General features: G+C 33.9%; 1 protein-coding gene across 1 annotated transcript in view; it reads right to left on the reverse strand.

Annotated features, from left to right (window-relative positions):
• Positions 1-24,433, reverse strand: part of LOC100168120 (GATA zinc finger domain-containing protein 10) — a 176,149-nt gene that overhangs the window by 109,742 nt on the left and 41,974 nt on the right. Inside the window, exon 2 of the mRNA XM_001951936.5 lies at positions 1,903-2,033. The gene's annotated coding sequence lies outside the window, so the exon portion shown is untranslated. The remainder of the gene's footprint in view (positions 1-1,902; positions 2,034-24,433) is intronic.

Below are 24,433 nucleotides of genomic sequence, written 5' to 3' on the forward strand. Positions count from 1 at the left end.
CTTTATTATATTTGTATGTTTATACCAAAAATGTATTTTTTTGGAACGTTCAAATTACAATAACTACGTAAAAAAACCTACGTATAAACGAAACTGGCTTAACGGATAAAGTAAATATTATATGACGATTACTTTTTGTTTAAATAAAATATACATCTCTATATCGATTCGAGCACAAATGACAATATTATAATTATTATTACTTTGTTCGTCCTACTCATTCAATATTCAAATGTTAAAATGAATTCGAATTTAGTTATGGAGCTGATGCTGTGCACAGACAACACAAATACACATGCTATTATATAATACACCTTAAACTAGTTAATAATGAATATATTGTACTATAATACTTGCGAATCACGAATTACGTCATATGATAATACGCAAATTGTTACTAAAATAAACTTTATATTGATTTTGAAACGTATGTACTGCAGTTGTACATATTATTATTATGTGGCATATGCCATACATCGCTTTAAAATAATTATTATAACAATTTATTGTTAAAGGGCCCGCGTATTGCGTCTTTTTGTCTTGGCAGTAATGTAGATTGACCTCTGCGACAGAAATAACTGAAAGCTATAAAGACGACTAGGGAATATTTGGCATGGACAAAAAGAATATGAATAATTTCATAGTGTACTTTCATTGATATTTTTCTACTTATATTACACGCTAGTTTATTACCCCGCATCAATGTATACACATCATACATATAAAAAATTACTTACTAGTTTAATTTTGGAGTAGTTCTATCTCGTATACTGTTTAATATGCGATATAATGACAATGAATAATGACCGTTAGACAAAACGTATCAAGTACGCAAGTTTTATGTTTTTTTACACTTCTATATTTTGTGTGGACGTAAATTTAATAGCACATACTGTCTACTGATAAATATTATAATATACACACATTATAATATTATTATTGTTATTTCATGTTTCTACGTCATGTTATTATATTTTATATTTATATTATTGTATCATCTGTACGGTAATTTAAAATTAATTTAACACCAGAACGGTCGTTTTAGAGTATAATAATATAATATAATCGATTAACGCGTCAAAACTTAAAAATATATTATATCCGACGACTGTGGCGGACGACACACGCACACGTTTAAGTCGTATCGTAATTATTTCGTGGGTAACGGAATCTGTCAACACGGGATTATGAATGAACGAAAGGGGTGTAGTAATAGTAGTAGTAGTAGTAGATGCCACCGCCATCAGTATGACATATATAATATATTATATTATATACATATTATATTATACCTATACTATATAGTAGTCAGTATAAAATATACAAAACGAGTTTTTATTTACTTTTTTCACAACTTTGGTTAGAATAAGCCACTGCAAGAGTGTGGTTAAGAACAAGGGGAAAAGGGCGTTGTTTTGGGTATAAAAAAAAACAAAACGGTTTTTTCTCTCAATTTGTTTTCCCCCGGCCGTCAGAGGTACTCGCGCGTATACGAAAATAAAACACTGCTTCCGCCGTTTAAATCCGAAAACCATGCCAACTGTTGGGCGTTCGGGGTCGAATTCCACTATATCGCTGTCCTTAACTGGTTTATATCGTGGTGAATATTAATGTGCGATCGTATATACGCACCCGCGCTAAGGAGACACGTGGTGAAAGGATTGGTGTGGCCGTGTGGCGTCGTCTATATTTACAGGTGACGGGCGGGAAAGGGTTGAGAAGGACGCACGTATATATATTCCTATACATGACACGAGGAGTAAAAAAAAAACCAGCGATGGAATTAATAGATGTCCTCCGGTATATAAGATTAATATGAGTCCCCCGGGGAAGTCTATATAGGGAGAGGAATATCTCCGCGTTGCTGTTATAAAAACGACGGACCAAAAATAAACGTCTTACCTGTTCGTTCATGTTATGTCGGACGGTATTGAACGACTCCGACAGTCATAGTCATATTGTACGTTGCAATGAATGACGCGCGTGCATGTATGTTATGCGTCTGCGGCGTGATTCTCGACAGTGGGCAACGTCTGAAAAACAAATTTTTAACAATGTCAACGCATAATAATATTTATAATATTTATAAAACATAAGTCATCCCATACTCGATATATATATTTAAGCTTATCTAACGTGAGCTATACACGAGTGCATTAAAGATTTCAAATCAATTGATTTTATATAGATTAATAAATAACTTATGTATAATATTATAGTTAGGTACAAACATTATAATCTGTCAATAATTTATTTAAATATTTATGACATATGGATCACAGGTACTCATAATATGTTAAACATTTAATGATAGAAATTATAATCAAGATTATATTATAAATATACATTCCGGTGGACGGCTTCTTTTTCAAGACGATAGCACGCCAGCATGAACCTTTATAGTATCACAATACATAATGCACTAATTAATATTAAGTATAGAATAATAGTTTAAATATTTTTTAAAAAATAATATAATATATATTATATTGGCATATAAATATATAATATTATGATATTAAGAAAAGTTAGACTTTATTATTATTACTTATTATATTCAATAAAACGAACATTTAACTTTAATTTTATCGCAGAATATTAATAATTAGCATTCTCGCTCTATTAGATCGTTTTACTCGCAAGTCGCAATAACTCTTAGTGCTCGTGCAGTTGAAGAACTTCTCTGCGGGTTTAAAATTATATTATAATTAACGGCAACCAACATATTAACGTAACTTTTAAGTTCCGATTATCGTATAGGATTGAGATAAAGGTTTAGACTGAAAATGATTAGGTACTTCTTCAAAAAACCGATGAATTTGAAGTGGCTCTACAATAATTTTTATTATGTCCGCATAAAGTGTGTAATTAAAAAAAATGTACGTTCCAGTTAATGAAATTATAGTGCTTAAAAAATTTTATATTTTGCGTTAATTTAACAATATTTTAACATAACTATATTGACTATATAAACTTAAATAGGAAAAAAACTACAAATACACGCGTATTTGTACAAATCAAGAAACTATTTAAAATAAATCATTGAAACTACTTGCACTAGGTACCTATATATGCAATATTGTAATATACTAATATGTACAGGCTTTTATTTTAGTATGATATTTTTTGATTCAAAACTGAAAACTTATTCCAGATTAATAGGTTTTTCAAATATGTATTATTCATTCAATGCAGTTGAATTTGCAGTTGAATTTAACATGGATTCTTATTTGGTAGGTATACAACCGGAAATTATTTGAGACATAAAAAAAACCCTGTATCAAATAACATAATTCAAATTGTATTAATCATAAATGTCTTTGAATTAAGTACGTCACAAGTTGTTAAGAGAAAAACACATAAGTCGATTAAACCTCTGTACAATAATATATTATTATTATTATTATAATAGTGGACACTGAATTCGAAGCTAACAATTGCCTACGCATTAATGGAATGGTGTAGAAATAGGGTGGCGTGGGTGGTTATAAACGCCGAACAACTAATAATTATATCATAATGTATTTTTATGGACGTCTTGTAATTAAAATAAAACGAAATAAATAATAACTGAAATAACTTCTGAAGTCAAATTACACTGCACGTGGGAAGCGAAGACGCACATGCATACCTAATATTATGTGTGTGAGGAAAATATTTTTTGGATAAACATATTCAATGATAATTTATTGTATTACATGATATAAAATACAATATATACCATCTTCAGTTAATCAATCGTTGAAAAAGAATGGAGCATGTAGGTACCTTTAAAAAAACACCGCCAACACTTATATTAGATATAACTATATATAAGACGTATAGAACGATATAGGCGTGTCTGGACAACTTAAAATAATATTATGTACAAATAATATTTAAGGTTTTTATTAAAAATTATGAAATAGAACGTCCAAAAATTATAAATTGTCACGGAGATGTATTGAAAAATTACTTGACATAATATATTATAATACATTTCAACGTGCGAATGGAATTCGCTTTGTGTACCTACATGAACGCGGTAAAAATTCCTTGAAATGTAGTTTACATTTTAATTAAAGTAATACGTTTTATATATTATATTATTACAAACATTGGTATATCCAGACAAGTGAATATATTTTTTATATACCTAGTTAACAAAATATTCATTTTGAAAAATAAAACTTTACGTCAAAACACGCGTAATGGCTTATTAAAAATATCTCGACCGACTCCGATTTCCTAGGTACCTATATAATATTATACGAATTCGATCTCGTTAATCCCGCATAAATATAATATTATAATCTCGGCTTAGTAAAAAATATCCATTCCAATGTTCACATACCCATTATATAGGTATACCGTATTATAATGCGGCGACTCGTATGCAGGGTTACCCAACGACGTACGTAATACGAAACGTCGTGTTGGTTAAGTTAATAATTAATAATAACCCGAATATATTATTATTATTGTAACATATATAGGTAGGTATGTGGTATTTAAAAAAAATTTTTTTATTAAAATCCAACGATTTCGACGATATAATATAATGTGTTTGATTAAAACGTAAGTGAGGAAAAAAACGTGTCATCCGTCCAGAACAATCGCATACGTTATATCGGATCCCGTATACGAGTTTTATATTATATGTATATATACTATATAGGGAGCGGGAGATGAGATATAGCGATGATGTAAACACAGATAATAATAATAATAATAATAATAATAATAATAATAATAATAATAATAATAAAAATAATAAAAATAATAATAATATAATATGAAAGTGTCCTGCGCCGGACGATGAGCCGCGCTATCGTGTATTATATTATATTATATAGGTACCCACCAATATATTATGTATATGACTTGCAGCTCGTCGGCGGTTGCGCGACGGCGGGGGAGGTGTAACTCACGATTTGACGATAAAAATCGATGGACGATTAATAATCGATTTTTTCCAATCTAAAATGACTACCGAAAAAAAAACCGACGACCGCGACGCTCAGTGGATCCTTTCGCTTCGCACGCGGTGGCCTATCATAGATATAGGTACCGGTAAAAAAACGTTAGGTATGCCGCCGTAATACTGTAATATTAAAGACATAGCATACTTATGTAATTTAATAATATCATCATAATAACAGTGATATCAACTACATAGTGCAGAACTGTATATAATAGGTAGATGTATTATGACGTATAAAAGACATCGGGTCACACGCGTCGAGAATTAAATAGTCGAAAAAAATAATACCGGGCGCACGTATTATTGTTATAATAACAAGACAGTAATAACTAATAACACATAACAATAATAATGATAAATATAAATATAATAGTAATAATAATAATAATAATATGTAACACCCGTTTCGGGTATCATCTATATAATAGGTATTATCTTATGATGTGATGCGTGTTGTTTTATGATATTCACCGGTTGCCACAAAAATATATTATAACGGATCGTTATATTTATTGCATTTTGCGTGTATAATGGACCTTTATCCTTGTTGTAACGCGAAGAACGCATCATAATAATAATAATATAACATTGCAGAAGATTATTGTATTATTATTATTGTGGTCTCGTTGTATACGAGATAATCTAGTCGTTGCACCACTATATAGAACTGGGCTCATTAAAAGTAAGAAGAAAAAAAACAATATAATATAATCGGCGTGCCGCGTGTATATTATATTATATATATTATTATTTATTATTATTAATGGCACGCGTGTAGCATATTATAAATATATACCTACCTACGATATGTTATTTTCGATAAAAAATTAATAAATAAAAACTGTATATACACCCGCAGTCCTACAACTATCGTCGATTATGACGTTATGCATTATTACAGAATACTAAATTATCCGTATTCCATCGTATCGTATATTACATATTTATATGTAGGTATACGCGCCGCCGCCGCCGTGGCTATATCACGATATATAGATGTTATAAAGCGTTATGGTAAAAGGCGTATACGTTATAATACTACTACCACTAATAATAATAATAAGCAATAATACGTTGGTATAAATAAATAAATAACTGCGATGCCCACACGCGTCCTCCTGATTGCGGCGACGACGAATGCTGCAGCGACGGACGGACGGCTGCTGATGCTGCTGCAACCCAAGACGGCGGCGGCGGCGGCTAATGGCTCAATCCGCGCGCGCATTGTAAATCAATTAACTCGTGTTCGACGTTTATATATTCTACGAGAGTAGTTTTTGTACATATTTTGCTCGCGATTATTATACCTCCGTTGGAGATTCCTTATATAATAATATTATCGCTGTAAGTACAGTGCGTACCTATTGTATACATATATTATACATAAAATACGTGGTGCGCATTCACTTCATTTCTGCAATTCATTATTATTATTGTTACACTCCTATTATATTATTATTATCAATGTAGCAGATGCTCCTTGTCCTCTCCTGCGATACAAACAACAGCGATGACCGCCGTCTGCGGCCGGTTAGGACGATTAGGAAAATAATGGTTTTAATATTATATATATCGGTATAATATATAATATTATACATCTACCTATATATACCTACGCGCGTGGTAACCAACTATGATATTATTATATAAATGTTATATCGCCGTCACCGCATCGTGTTATTAAAAGTGCATCACAACCGCAAAATGTATATTATACACACACACACATTTATGTATATATATGATATTAACTTGATCATCGTGTTGTACATACGATCGCGAAGATATATAGTTTCCAAGTTGTACGGACCGCATTTCACTTGATTTTCCCAACGACAATAACAATAATATATTATTTGGCTACCATGTGATTACGCTGACCCGAGAAAAACGGTGTCGTCTTATAATATGCAGAAAGAATAATATAGTATAATATATTATAGATTTCGCCGCATGGACCTAATGTCGCCGATCGACGGCTGGTGCGGATAATGACGACCACGCACGAGAACTCCAAATCAACTCGCGGGTCTCTCGAAATCATGATGCTATAACGAGAAGTAGGTTTTTTTCCCCATCCTAAATACACTACACAGGTAATCGGATAGAATAACATCGTTTATTCATTTCTACCATGTATAGTAAAAATTATCCTCTATATCGGTATAAAATACTATACAGCACCCGGCGAGAGTAGCATAATATAATATATATATATGTAGGTATGTTATTAAAAAAAGTACAATACGTTATATATCATACTATTTTTCGAACAATTACTCGGGGGAGAAAACAAATTGAAAACTTTGACAAGAGTTAAAAATATTGTTTTTACATATTATAGTGCAGCGCGTATTAAGTAAATAGGGAAGGCGCATAGGATGCAGTACAAGTCGTCCATTATAAAATAATGACTTCATTTCCACCGCGGTCACAATTAAAAAACTAAAACACAAAACCACAAAACAATATGTCATTATGAAGTATAATATTTATTATAATGGTGCTTGTTTTAAACGACTTTTTTCCCGCTCTCGACGACGCAGCCAACAACAACAGCAGCAGCAGCAGCAGCGACTTTCTTAAGTGGCTGACAACAATTTTTTTTTATTATTACTATTATTATTATATTCCGAGGGGGCGCAACTCGAAAAATAAACCGAGCTTTAACAAAACAAAACTCGAGTGGCTTTTGTCCGGCGACGGCGGTGGCACGGCGAGGAAGAGCTTTCCCACCGACCGGGCGATGCGGCGGTTTTTCATTATTATTACATGTAATAATTTTTATTTTTTCCTCATTCTACTTTTCTTCGTCAATAGGTTTTCACCGTGCATTTTTTATCCGTTCTCGTCGTACATTGTTTGTGCGAATCCCGTGTACGGGCGTGCGTCTATATATATATATATATATACGTGTATACATTATTATTACATATAATACACCGCATTATACACACATATATTATATGTCTATACAGTACACGATAATAATGAATGACGGAGAAACCCTTTTTTTCGCCACCCCTCCGCCGACGCGCCACAATGTGACGTGTGTGTTTGCACGTGATGTGCGCTGCAGCACTATCTCCTCCATACTGTCATGCATTTATAATAATCATCACCGCCGTATATAATAATAATGATAAAAACCGGTGTTGTGCGTGAAAACGATGAGTGGAAAAGAAAAGAAAAGAGCGGAAAAAACAGAGAAATCCATTGCAGCACAGCACTCGCGCATATATACACCTCCACCTCGTCTGTCTTGTTATAGGACGTGTAATGTACGAAAACACAATATATAATATATACGTATAGAAAGAGAACACATACATATTATCGTATATAAATATATGTATATATAGGTACCGCGAGTTATAGACGGATGATGAACGGAATGGAGAGAGTAAAAATAATAATAAATAAAAGAAAAACGCACACTCACGCGCTCTGCTACCCCCCCCCCCCCCCGTGTTCTTATTTTTTCAATTATTTTCACCTCGACGACTGCCGACACAATACCCCCGACCCGCCGACAACGTGTCGAGTGCAATCCGCCCGTTGTTCTCATATATGCACGCAAATCCCCCACACCTCGACACTCGACACTCACAGCATGCGTATATACCGATATTGCCGATATATTATTATAATAAATCGTAAATTATTATTATATTTCTATTATTGTATTAAAATATGCAGGGCGGCGATAAATGCATCGAAACAACGCATTTTGTAAATAAGTTTGATATCTTTCTGCGGGACGGACTTGTATATTTTTTTTAAATTTTCAATAACCAGCTGTTATAGGCGTTTGTCGCGTTTCATCAATAATATTTCGGCGATTATAGTTGCCATCGGAACTTACTCGTTTCCACAATGTTGTATCTACACTATTATTATGCGAATATTGTATTTGTTCAGCAGGGTAAAAAATAAAAAATTCAATAAAAAATGTTGCCTGTAATGCGACCAGATTTGACTAATCAGAAAGTGCACCAACCACGGATATACTTATACATACATACATACAGCAGACATGTCACTCCTCCAATTCCGTCGTTGCTCGCTTAAATACATATTATAATATGTTCTAATATTACGTACTAAATAGTTTTATGACTTGTAATAATTTTTCCCGTAAATATTGCTGAGCGAGATAAATCAACTTTTCTATAATATTGACTCTGGATTAGTGTTTTTTTTTTTTTTACTGAAAAGCCACTCAGCTCACTCAATGTCCCACATGGACAGTGATTGCGCTCTTTTTATGTTCAGGCTATACAAAAGCGAGCTTTTGCGTCCGATTACACGGTTGTGCGTGTATAATAATAAGAGACGAAAATATCCAAAATGAACAAAGAGCGAGGGAGTTTATTACAGAGATCAGAGAACTGCCGGATATAATAATAATCGATGACAAATAAACACGACGACGTAAAGGTTGCCCACTCGCACACGTACACGTGGTCTGAAATTATGCCGTTCGTCCGGACGAAAACTAGTTTGGTTTAGACACATTTCAAAATGTGGGCGTGTCAGTGCTATTATTATTTTTTATAATTTTTTTTTTTTCTTTGATAACAAAAAAAAAGTCAATGTATGGTATAATAATACGTTGCGAAGAGCGTATACGGGACCGACGACAACGACGACGACTACCATGGCGGTGGAAGCACACCGTCGCGCATATTATATTATTCGGCAGAGTACATATAGCATAATGATATAATATAATATCCATATATATATACATATACCCTTCTATATTATTATTATTATTATTATTATTATGCGTGTACGGCGGCGGCCTGATTGTTGATGATTGTCGTCGTCGTTCGTCCCCCGACGTTTGACACACGCTGCTACTACCGAAACACGGCTGCTTTAAACATTTCCGGCTTTGTGTTATTATTACCAGATTTTTTATTATTATTATTATTATTATTATTATTACTCAATGCAAAAATACGAGCAAAATTACGTCTCCCTCGTGGAATGGAAATCTTATTTATTTACATGTCACGTTCAGACTTTTGAAAGTCAAAGACGAAAGTGAACATTATTAATATCGCAAGTATTTATATAAAAAAAATGTATTGATTTTGCAAACGGTCGCGGATTGTTTTTGCTCTTTCGTTGCATGACGCAATTAAGATTTTTTCTCGTTTTTCTAACGTTCCTCTTTCTCTTTCTTTAAAAACACAATTTTTTTCATTTTACTTATTCTCCCTCCGTACATAATATATTATTTGTCTTGATTAACTTTCGTTCGGTACACAGTCACACACAAAATATACACACCACCTCTGCCTCAAAACTAACTTGAATGTAAAATGCAATTCAATTTTCCGTCTTATAACTGGCACAATGTTTTTAATCATTGACGTCGATACCAAGGAAAATGTTTTAAAAAAAAATAAAATGACGAGTAGCCATGATTTACAAATAAACATCACCATCACGTAGTCGATAACTTAATAATAATCGCCGTAAATAAACAATCGAGTCTCTATAGATACGGCAGTATGATTAGACTAAATCGTCGAAAGTCTAACAAAACAACGAGAGTTACTAACTTTACTGCGGAAATATTTAAAAAAAATCGGTATTTCTAACAGACAACATATTATTATACGAGTATAATATGTATTAAATTGTATAATATTTATGTGTTTAATCATAATATAACAAATGACAACACACAAAAGAAAAACTGCAATATATTGAAATTAATGATCTTGTCTTGCAGCCCGCAAACGTCTTGAGTAGTAGAGTTGAGCAATATTCATTATATGTTTTAAAATAGCTTTTTAATAAAAAAAAAAAATGCGGCACATTAAAATATACTCAAGTCATATTTGTCTGGTAACGCATTCTGTTGGCTAACGATTATACACGGTATCGTATTTATAACCCTAATATTTATCACTGAAGCGGTATGTTTACAATTAATCCAAATTTCAGAAACAATTATTTTATTTTTAATGATGAGAAATTTATTCATTTTTTAAATGTAAATGTGGACAACTATACAAACCATACGGAAAAAAAACATGTCTCCATACTTTGTTTACGTATATAGTACCTACCTACATAGTATATTAAAAATGAAAAATAAACCGTCGTATAGCCAATGATTAGCGGTACCTACCTACACAATTTAATGAGTATCGGTGATTTTTGTTCATCGTCGATTTTTGAAAACCGTGCGTCATACCAAAACAATATAATATCCAATGGTTTTTGTGTTATTATTATTACTATCGTCGTACGGGTGACGTATGCCGGTTATGATAATGGTAATTTTTAGCGCACCGCCAGGATCATGCGCGCTCTCACTTTACGGATTTCCCTCGGGGGGAGAAGAAACCGTAAAACATCGGGAATTTCGTTTTCTAAACGATTTTGATTTTGGTTTTTTTTTCGTTGTTTTTTGAATGATTGGTACCACCACTACCACCATCGATCGGGTCGGTCGTTCACCTCGTTGGTGTACTCGCATACACACACACACACACACACACGTATATATAACTGCAAACACACTCGCGGTCGTCGTATAAGAGAGATACCGACATACCGGTTTAACGTTTAAAGCGGTCGCCGACAATGGGTCGCGCGCGCGCTGAAGAAAATGGGGCTAAAACACGTGCCGCACGTATACATTAGAAAAACGCGACAATATTGTATTCCGCTGCAGCCGGGAAGATTACGCGCGAGCGTTTTTTTCCCCTCCATACCACTATGTGCACGTTGCGACTATTATATTTCTTTTCTACGACCTGCAGCACGCTTTTGGGTATATCGCACGAAGATCATCATCACACGTCGACAGCGGCTGCTTCTACGACTGGCTATAGATAGGTAGATAGGTATAGGTATAATATATATATATATATATATATATATGACATATGTGCATAAGATTTCATTATACATTATACGTGTCGGGGGCACGTGTTTGTACGCACGAACGTAGGTATATGGTATACCATGGATGATACCAGCCAGTATTATTACCACCGTTATCGAGCGTGCATCTGCTGCAGATATCATAATATTATGATTGCACAACATTGGATATTATATAGTTGCACGCTGCAGACTATGCAGGTCGCAGGGTGTACACGGAAGCTGGACATGAAATGTGCTCTCTAAAATATATACCTAAATGCCCCTTAATAAATGGCCACAACTACCTTAAAAAGACTTACGATAATCATTATTATTGATTTTTATACGAAAACATTAGGTTTTTTAACTTATTTTTTTTATGTTGTTAAATGAAAATATTTTTACAAAGACGTATTTATTGAGATGGACATGATTTCTGCCACATAATAATTATAGGCAGTAAATAATGATTGTACCTACATATTTTTTATCCTTTTAAAATTTGTTATTTTGGTACTTTGGTCATAAATCTTATAAAAATGTTGTCTGCCCCCAGTACACGAGGTAGCGAGTGGATACCCTGCAGCATACCAGCACATCGCACACTACGCGTGACATTTTTCTCAAAAATGTTCCGGACAAATGTCATAATATTATACCTAATGAAAAATACAGCTGCTCAGATAATATAACTCATTTTATCAATAACACGCACATGAAAAGATCTATTATATGTTAAATAGGTTTGAAATAAAAATAAGAAACGATTTGTACAACTCGTTAAAAAATAACGACACCAATCTGACCGCGATATAGCTTTATCTGGGACGTTCCCAGCGTTGCATTATTAATAATAATAATAATAATATACGATACCTATATATACGTAAAAACTCGCGGGTTTGGTAATATAATTACCGTGCGCGGTATACCCGCGCGCCGTCAAATTACCGGTCCCGGTCAACGGCGGCGGCAACACGTTTTAAGAATTTGACACAGTAAACACACCGGACGAAACGCGTTCCCGTATAAAATATGTACCTATATACGAATCGAGTTTTTGTTGTTCGGCGAGATCACTCCTGTACCGCGGTATATTATATTGTCGATCGATGGGTTATTTGATGCATCGGGAATATATTTACATAAAATATAATCATTCACTGCGTTCCACGTATGGCGATAAAAAAATAAACAAAAAACAGCAGACGGCGAAAAAGTGTAGTGGGAAAACCGTGAGAAAAGTTCTGATTTCGTTAATAATAATTATAGATCGAACTATGCTGTTTTGATTACAGCGATAGTTGTATAATACATGTAGTTATATTTAGGTAGTACTATAAAAAACGACATAACATCATTATGGAGACGTGCCGTGCGTATAGACCACCGGCGCCTGCGCGGAATGCCGGTCACCATATCAGGCCGAGTTCACCGGATTGAAACTTATTTTGACGTATACAATAAATACTCGAGTCAAAGTAGTACCACCGATTCTGAGACCACACGTACAACTCTTGCAGCACTTCGCAAACCATCGCTGCAGGAGTCCGAAAAATTTCGCAAATTATCCGCAAAATAACGTATGTAACAAAATTCAAAAAATCGCAAATGTACATGCAGTCGAAATGGAGCTCCAGCATAGTATGATATTATATAATCGGCGAAGAACATATTATTATAATAAGTTATAATATACGCACGCCGTAGGTGCGACTCGCAAATAATAACAGTACCCACTTCGCGACGTCGAGCGGGTTAAGACGTGCGTACAACAACAACATGTACCTAGGTACACGTATATATACCGTGGGAGCAGCGGCGGCGACGATAGCTGGCGCGGAAGCCCACGCGCGTCCGATGTGGTCGGCCGATATCACACCGCGGCTGCTGCTGAGCGCACCAGTGCGGTGGTAGTGTAGCTCGAGGACGTATTTAGCGTGTATATACACGCCGCCTTTTATACACAATATTCGGATTACGATCTTAATGTACTCTATAATAATGGTCACACGCGAGTTGCCCAAGAGCGGTGGCGGCGGCAACAATAGGAAATCCGCAGGTTGGACACCTCCGCGGGTTATTTGTTCCCGCACGTACATATATATATGGATATCTACGTATAGGTACATTGTCTGTATGGGTTAGGTATATTATATAATATAGTCTAATAAAGATAGACCAGGCAACGGCGAAATAGGCGTGTGCGGTTGTATATTTTATAATATATTTTATTTCCATTCGATTGTGTTTGGCCGCGGTAAGTAGTCCTCTTCCTCCTCCGCTGTTTGTGTTTAATGTGTAAATGCCTATATTATAATTTTAAGATTTTCTCAAGGGGGGGGGGGGGGGGGGGTTTAGGCGCAGTCTACGTATTTCTGGTCGGTCGCTCGTCCACCGTTTATTTTCGAGATACGATAATATCCAAGGCCGGATTCGACTCCGCCACTGCAGCAGCTATGTTATAAACGCCGCGCGTTATAACGCTGCAGTACACTGAACAGTCGGGACGACGGATGGTTATCGCGGAACGCCTCTCCGCTGTATATTATAATATATTAACTATTATTATAGTGGCGATGGTTTTTTTTATTTTTTTTTATTTCTCCGGAGAAACGTGAAATCGTAATATTAAAGAGGGAAGACGCCGCGAGTCCATTTCGGATATCCAAGCAGCCAACCACCGCCGCGTGTGTGGCGCGATCGAACCACTGCAAATAACGACCATGACGTTCCATGCGGACTTCAACTGCAATCGACGCCAAGTGAAGAAAACGTTATATAAATATAATCTTCTTCAAAAACAACACTATTAATATTGAGCAGAATTAATATACATATTAAATACATTATATACGGAGACTTGTCACGCGGACAGGTAGGTAGGTACAATACTCCGTCAATAATAATTGGTCACTGTCCCTCCACATCCCACCGGCCGAAAGCTTGGCGAATTAATCGTCGATTTACGAAACACCTGTTTTCCTCGTTTGAATACCATCGACAAACAATATAATATACATTTTATATATATATTTTTTTTCTTATTATTAATAATAATACTGTTGCACCGACCGCGACGACGGCGGTGGGCTGTGATAAATCGGAGTGATTACTTATGTAGTTTTTTTTCATCCTATGTATTTTATTATAGTATATACGTGCAATGATTTGTCAAGATTACTATATGCAAGATGCGCGCGAGTTGCTGCCCAGGAAAACACGACCTTTGAAGTTGGCCGACTCGAGTATTATTATATTCGCGCCGAATCGAACTATTGCCGTGCTGCACACGCGTCCATATATAGCTGCTATCGCGTCGTTATGATAATACAAACAACGCGTTCGCAACGAAATTGACTACAATGATAACAATAATAAAATGTACTATAAATGTTATATTATTGTAAATGTCCTGTTGTACTCCTATTAGAAAAACACGCATCGACCGTGTGAGGACAATGCGATCGCGCGTATAATACGGACGTGGAAAACACACCGCGAGCAATACACCGCCGCCGCCGCCGCACAGGTGCAGCGAACGGTATTGTAGGTATACTGTACGCGGAGAATCTCTAGAGGCGATAGTTGTTGTTTTTTCACCGTCGATAACGATCTGAAAATCGCCGATACACAATTTGTAGACCATTAGCTGGATACGCTAAACATACATCCCGACACGCACGCGCATCACGTGCCTGTATTTAATAACAATATGTACCAGGTACCTATACCTATACCAGCTATTATATACCTACAATAAAATAATATGTTTCTCTAAATTATTTTAAAAGCACGTACGTACACCGCAGCTAAATTTTGCAGTGTTATCTTTTTTTCGGCCGTCGTTGTGGCAGCGCACGTATAATAATAATATAGGTGTATAGGAGCGCGTGAGGCCTCATTATTGTGAGGCGTTCTACTATAATGTGTAATTAAAAAATATATAATATAACCTCGAGCTCATTATGTACACATAAACGAGTAAAACAATATAAAAATCAATACGCCCTGCACAAATAACCCGCAGCACGTCATTAATATTTGTCGGGCGTATAATACACGCGTACATAACGATGATATATATATTATATATATTTATATAATATAATATATTATACACGTATAATAGTATTGTGATTTGAAAAAAAAATATCGACATCGTTATTACAAAATAATTAATCATTCTCAGCGAGGCAGGAATGAAAATAAAAATAATATATCGTATATAGTTACGTACTATGTACTACTACTACTACTACTACTACTACTACGCAGGTATATGTGGTATGCAGTGATAAATACAATACGGTATCATAACATTTGACATTCACGAATTCGGTAGTCGTATAGACCGTTTAAGCACCGGCCGGCCGGGATGATGCACTACACACGAAAACCGTAAGAGGTAATCATATTTTCTACATCGCGGTATCCCCTGAGCGTCGTGTACATAATATTATTATTACTATGGATAGATATACACATTGTTCCTCTTCGTGCGGTTAGACACTATTGTTGAGCGTGTGTGTACGTATAGATATCATATTGTAGTTGAATAAAATAATAACGATAAAATCAAAACACGCGACAGCAGCTGTCTCGTATACGTATATACCAACGTAATATTATTATATATACCTATATGTAGACTTGTATGTTTTTTGATATCCCGCGCGGTATATAATATACGAATTCCACCACGTATTATATTATTATTATTATTGTTACTGACTACAGAATCAGTAAATCATATGGGTAACAAACGTCTAGGAATGTCGAGTTTATTCGTAGTAAAAAATATTTAATCGTATTGTTTTAATTGAACAGTCCGTTTACATATATATAATAATAATTCGTATGATATTATATTGTTATAATATTATGTTGTAGTGGTTGTAGGCCACAAGAGATGAAGATAACGAACGAAAGCGTGTAATATAATATATTATTATTACATGTTTAGCTGCAGATGACGAAAACGCGTAGAGTTCCGGTCTGCCATATCATAATTTTATTATGATGTACAACTATCGTACACGGTATGTAATATAACTATAGTAACTGCATATAATATATAGAGGCGAATATTCAGGTGGTAGAAGGTTAAAAACAATCAAAAGAGAGAAAAAAAATTATAACGAAAGCCGAAGAGCCTGGAGCAGTCACAATAAGTATATACACTGGCCAGTGCTACTACTGTTGTAGTACTACCGGTAAGAAGCCACATCTTAATGGCATGTCATAATCATTTATGGCTAACAAAGGTACATTATATATGTACACTATAATATAACGGTATTTCGGTAGTACGATTGTTAATACGATTTTGTGAACAATACGAAAAAAATAATAATAATATACACAACCACGCCGAGAGACAATGGTTCCATAATAATTGATACGATTATAACCACTGGGCACAGATACAATTGATTAGAACCATGTTTATTTCGATAATATATACGTTGGTGACAGCAAACATGGTGATGGAAAATTAATAATTACCTACACTGTACAAGTGTACAAGCACCACATTCGCAAATACAAAGGTAATATTATAATTTTATTACAATGCTAATATATGGTGCACTATTTATTATTTAAGCTAGGGGCGAAAAATTATAATAATTGTGTATAACTGTAATATATTAGTGTCACACGCGAGATCATACAAAACAAATTACAATTTACGCTCATCAGAAAGAAAATAATAACCACATTTTTTTTTGTCTCTTAGAAGAATAAGTTTGGTTGAAATTTATTTTGTTGACATTACTACTTAACATAGGTTTAACATTAGTGTATAAACAATAGAACAAATTATTAACTTCTTTTCGAAAATTGTGCTTATTTTTCAAAAGGTTATGGACAATCTGCTATTGTAGATGTCAATATATTATAATATGGAAAGCCTCCTGAGTTTTTGAATGTTGATTTTGATGATAAATTAATTTAATTTCCGAAGATAATTAACTATGTTTAGTTGTCTCCGAGTGGCTATTAATCTATAGCCTATATATAGGTATTAGGCACAGCCAAAAATAAGAAACAAACGTTCACGGTATAATTATAATCTGACAAATGGTTTTTAAAGCTCTTGTGCAGTTCCGCGTGTTATACTCTACACTGTACAACAGGCATAAATCGTCTAGTTTTATATTCGGTGATAAATTCATACCATAAACTTTTTTGCGATCAAACGGTTTTGCCAAAAGTAACTGAATTAAGAACGTTATCGTTTGACGTTGGGGTTAAACGTATATAATATAGCATATCGCTGAAATCGTTTCTAGCGTGATCGATGATGTGGCGCAGCAAACTGACTAAAAAAAGTGAGTATATAATATCTTTAAAATAAAAACCGAAAAATCGCCAAGTATTTATCTCGTAGTGATATTCTTTTCTCCGTCACCGCCGGTGGCATGAAAAAAAACTCAGACTAAAAAACAAAACCCCGCGAGAAAGTCGTTGCCGCGCGAAGGAGCTGTGACGAGGCAGCCAGCCTGCCGGCCAGACGGCTGGTGTGTACCGATGATAATAATAATAATACCCACAACAATAATACCTACAACAGTACAACTACAACTACTTGATGCTACCGTCATCAACACGTTGCTGCAGTCAAAAGTGCGCTGACACGATAATTATTTTGATTACGAAATACACTCAGGTATATGCGCCACGCGAAATCTCGTGTTTTCGTTTTTGGTAACCTGCACTATACCATCTTTAAAATATTATCATATTGTGTTATACCGCGATCGGTTGCGGATACTCACGTTTCACAGTACGTATTATATTATTATTATGCCCGTTGTGCAGCAAACGGAATATAAGTAGCCCACGTACGATCACACAATAATAATATTATAATACACAATAATATATAATAAATAATAATATGTAATGTGTGTTTTTCTCGAACGCAACAATCGCATATTATAATATATATATATTATATTATTATAGGTACCTATAAAGTCGTGTGTCCCGCGAAATCTCGTTAGAACCCGCGGCCAACTCTTGTAGTCGTACTGGTACATAATACACGATGATGATGATAATAATAATAATAATAATGTGTAAAAGAGACGGAAGAGAAAACGAAGTTGTGATCGAGAGAGACGGCGGCGGCGGACGGACGAGGATCTGGCGCGAAACTCGTACGCTGCAATGACTCTTGTTTGAACGTCGGTGTGCGTAATAATAATAATAGTAATAATAATACTCGCATTAAAAGCGCTTATAAAACGTCCTATAGATGTATAATATTATATTATGTACTACACATACGGTATGCGCGTAAAACGTTGCCGAAAAGAAAAGAAGAGAGCAAAAACAAAAAAATATAAGATAAAATAATACACCACTCGAGAAGGCGATATTGACCATCCCACTCACGATGTGGTCTATCCGGTTCTTTAAATATCCTCTTATTATTATACCCATACACGCGGCGGCACGACGCAACACGCTCGGTGGCAAACGTTTTAGAATATTTTTCGGCCAATTACGTGCAATTCCATTATATTGTTCACAGCGCAGCATACCGCGTACCTACTTATTATTATTGTATAATAAATTGTAATAAACCTCTTAATAAATGTTTTGTTACAGTGTTTGGAAAATAAAACTGCCCGAAAAAGACCGAGGTTAACGTCAATACCTACCTACTAAAATAATATTATTACATCACTTGGTTATAGAACTTTTATATTATTTATGCACATTATAGTATATTGTGGGCGTTATTCGAACGCAGATAGGACTAAGACAGCCTGAAATGTTAGCCTGTTAATTATGTTGCCTGTCGCCTCAGTTCAAGTAGGTAATCTATGAAATATACCAACAGGAGATTAAAGAGAAGCTGGTGTTGAGATCTATGAATTCTTAACCATATACCCCCACATCCTCCAAACATTTAATTGAGAAAAAAACGCTAAAACCAGTTGAAAATGATAAATACCGACGAAGCCAGGCTTTATTTTAACACATGTTTTAGATTTGTTTTTGGACTGGGTACCGAAGATTTTTTTCTTCTAACCGATCTCGCGTTACAATTATTATTGATATCTGGGTCTCCAATAGCAATCGATGCATAAAATAAATAGATTACCATAGTAATCCCGTAGATAATTTTTTTTAAATTTTTTTTATTTCATCTTACAGAACCCGCAAAAAATGGTTCATTGTAGTTTTCCGAGAAGCGGAGAAAATATCAAATAGCACGCTATACGGTTTTAGCGTAAATATGTTTTTGGGCTGGATACAAGATTTGTTTTGTTTCTGATCGATTTTTCTTAAGGTTTTCGTTGATATAAATATCGAGTAGCGTGATATGGTTTTTCTATAATTTTTTTGATGTAATTTGCATTCAACATTAATTTATTTTCTTCTGAGCTTATATTTACAATATACTTAATGTAAACAAAATTTTTGGAGTGAAAAACGAAATATGATCAAAAACCTGGTCCATATACCTGCCACATTACGCAGTTCAAAACGACCAGGCGTTTCACACTCGCACAATGCAGCACTTTCTTTTTGCATTAACATAATTTAATATTTTGTATTATTCGATCGCGTCGAGCATCTTTTTAGCAATACAAATTATTTACACACACATACGCACCTAATATCCGTTTACCGAACGTAAAATACGAGTTTATTATATGTTTATATTTTATTTTATGTGATACGATACAATAAAAATATAGTAGCGTCGAAATTATAAAAACAAAATATTTTTACAATATGAACCTATCGATCCCCCTCATCGTTATTTTATTTCGTGTCCGACAGTTTTAGATCGAAATCGACACTATCCGAAAAACGTGGTTTGATTAAACATAGGTGTATGTATAAATAATATTGTTTGATATAATTTATGCAAAATAAACCCGTTTCGATGTAAAGTAGAAATTTGTTTGTATAAAAAAAGATTAACTGTCAAAAACAAAGATTTTGAATCGTATCGAAATGCATTCATCGAGGAATTCTATGACCAACGCGCATATTATAATAATATATTTTTATGTTTTCAAGTGCGATTGCAATGTAACTCACTACATTTTTAAGCCGGGTTACGAATTTATTTAAGGGAATTATTATAGTAGGACGAAATAGAAAAACATGTCTGCTCTAGACGACAGCCAAAAACTTGACAGCACCTATACATTTTTACAAATTCATTATTGTGATTATAAATTCGTTTTTCAGCTGACTTCACGAAACGCTCAATGAAGACGTCTTATAATCACGCGATCCAGCTGCTGCTGAAGAGTCCAAGGGGCAGCAATTTACATAACTCTGTCGATTCTGCTTTCGGGCTCCAATCAGCGTACATGCGTAATTATTATTATTTTACGATACTTGTATTAGGTATACGAAGATGCAAACGGAAGAAACCGGGAGACTATTATACGCGTGTACATACCTACCTATATAGTTTGGCGAAAGGACGTTCGTTTTAATTACGAAATAATCAATATATAGCCAATGATCGTGTCATGCGTGCGTTCTCCAAACGTTGAAAAATTATTAGCCGTTAGCGATAGTTAAAAATAATGAGTAAATTTTCTCGAAACATATTATAGGATATTATATTATATTATTATAGTTATTTATTATTGTTGTAAAAAAATACAAGAAATGGTTCTATTATAGCCGTGCGTTTTAACACACATATTTTACTGGAAAAAAACGTGTTGAAGGGTTTTATTATTTTTTTTGGCATATTATAAACATAATATAATGTATATATATTATATATATATATGACACTTGAACTCTAAATTTTAGGAACTTGTGACATAGGAAAAACGTGTCTAGTCCTTAGATATCAGGCGCAAAGGATAATAATATTGTGCATATAAACGGGGCTATAATATATACACACTAAGTCGCGGTAATTACCGCTCGTCACGTTCTCCTCCTGTGGTCTTTAAAAGTAATTTTGAAAACTATCCAAAACATATTTTTTTTTTTTTTTTACTTTAAACAATTCGGATTACATATTAATCGGTTAATTACTACTATCATCAACATAGTTAACAAATCAAATATAAGTGTTAACACACTATATAAAGCGTACCAGAGATTTCATCGGAAGCTATATACAAAATAATATGTATAAAGGTACTTATTAATATGCACCTATGTGTGAATATGTATTTTTTTATCTTTTAATATTACATTTTTAGAAATGAATATAAAATATTTATTATTGTACCCATTATATAATGATTATAATATTAAGTGATGACACGTTTTTTAAGTTTGCAGCTTTTCTCATCATCCATTTAATGTATTATACAGCGTTATAAGCTCTTTACGCTTCGTGTAATATCTTAAATGGATTTTTTTTATCACTGAAACATTTTTAACGCCTAATACATTTACTTCTCGGTATAATACGTCCCATTATCGTGCATATTATATTTTCATGTCAACTAAAATGTACGAAATAGTAAAACCTTAACAGCTGCAGATTATGCAGTATTTGTAGTAGGTAAATATAATACTATCATATATTTGTATGCACATTATAAGGAGGTACGTACTAAAAAAACTACACGTTCTTAGGTTATTTTAATTACGTAAATTATATATTTAAATATTTTGTGAGTGTTTCTTACGAGTGCTGCTGCAGTTTTCCCGTCGTACGATGGAATCGAATATATGTATAAGATTCTGTTTTTTACGACCATATATTAAGTATACATTTTATTCTGGGTAACAATCGTGAAATCGCCAAACTATGTGTAGGTACGACGGGCGGGCTTACACTAAAAATCCGAATTTATGGTCTTAGATAAAAAAAAATATATAAGTATAATGACCACTACAGCTGCATTGATACAATGATAATGTTAATGAGCTGCTGCTATACGCGTTTCGTCCAAAAAGACATTGTATGTATAGTATACCTCTGCTGCTGCCGAGGGTCACTGGCTTTTAACAGTTATTACCCGGACTCCTCTGTATACGATATGGACTGTTTTTTTATTTTTTATACATATATTATTCGCGTCTCGGACATCGTTATAAATCTAATTTTAATCGTAAAAAAAAATTCAACCTAATATCTGGCTCAATTATGGCACCAATAAAATCTGAGCCGACAGACTTTTTTATTGTTGACCCGGCTACACGGTATTATACACTATTTTATACGTATAATATACGATTTCGTAAACGTTTCCGAGCACGACTTTTCGAAATCGCGAGAATTCTTATCTATCCACAAAATATTATATTATACGAGTTACATTATGCACGAGAAAATGGTCTATAAAAATAATCGTGAACTCGCTGGTATTTTATGCGACTGAGTGGTTTAACGATTTTGACATTTCTATTATAAAAATAAAAAAAATTAAAAAAATAGTTTCTTATAGATGTAATAAAACTAATAACGATAATTGAATGTTTATGATTATGAGATTCTATAAGCCTAACAAAAGTCTTGTCATTGTCATACTAAAGAAAATTGTTAATGCAAGTAAAACACGACATATTTGGAAAACATTTTACCTGAGAATTGGGATTATACCTAATTGAAAACAAAATCTATTCTGACATTGCCCATTATTTTTATAAATTATTTCAATCAACCCACACAAAAATGTTAAACACAAATTTAATTAGCAGTTTGTTATTTATCATCGTTTTTCTTGTATAACAAAAAAGCAGACATATATAACTGTGAGCAAGAGTTTCACCAATAACGTATTTTACATCATTGTATTAAAAATAATAATAATAAAGAAAAATTGCCGATAAACGTGTTTTATTGTTCTTGCAGTGTCAGTCTCGAAATAATATACCGAATGTAGTTAATCTTAATTGGTTGCGGAAATCAAATAATAATAATCAATGCGTGGTTTTCGAAAATTCGGTCCTATACCAAATGCATGTAATAAATCAACGGAATGAAAAATAAACGAATTTCGAAAGTCTTTTGAACTGTAAATTCAATAATTATATTACACATAAATCATAATCCATTATAATAGTATTAACACCACCGTGGTATAAGTGTATTGCATATTTGATATTATAATATTATTATGTTTTAATTTTTAATTTTTTTAACAAAACCTACACTGCGTATAATGTGACGGACGTTGACATTTAAATCGTATTTCCTGTTTGTGTATACGTGCACATAATATGCATTCGAATAATAAAATTTATAAAATATTTGAACAGATTTCGGACGAGTTTTTTTTTAAGTTCGTTAGATTTTGTCGTCGCGATGACCATCTTCTGGATACTACGACAGCAAGTCATATCTTAGTGTCCCAATGCAATTGAGACGATCGAGTTCGCGCCGGGTAACGATTTACCGCTTATTCTATATAGGTAGGTATACATAAAATCACTACATCGCACGCGCGTTATAATTACTATATAATACAAGGGTACTTATCGCACCGACGTCGATTGTTCGGTTCGCCGTTTTTAATTGTTTTCAATAAATGCATTATACTGCCGCCACCGAATGACCTATTATAAAACGATTCCGCTAAATATCCTATAACATAATTATTATACTGCCTCCGTTCCAAG

This window comes from Acyrthosiphon pisum, chromosome A1, assembly GCF_005508785.2.
Source record: "Acyrthosiphon pisum isolate AL4f chromosome A1, pea_aphid_22Mar2018_4r6ur, whole genome shotgun sequence".
Lineage (NCBI taxonomy): Eukaryota > Metazoa > Arthropoda > Insecta > Hemiptera > Aphididae > Acyrthosiphon > Acyrthosiphon pisum.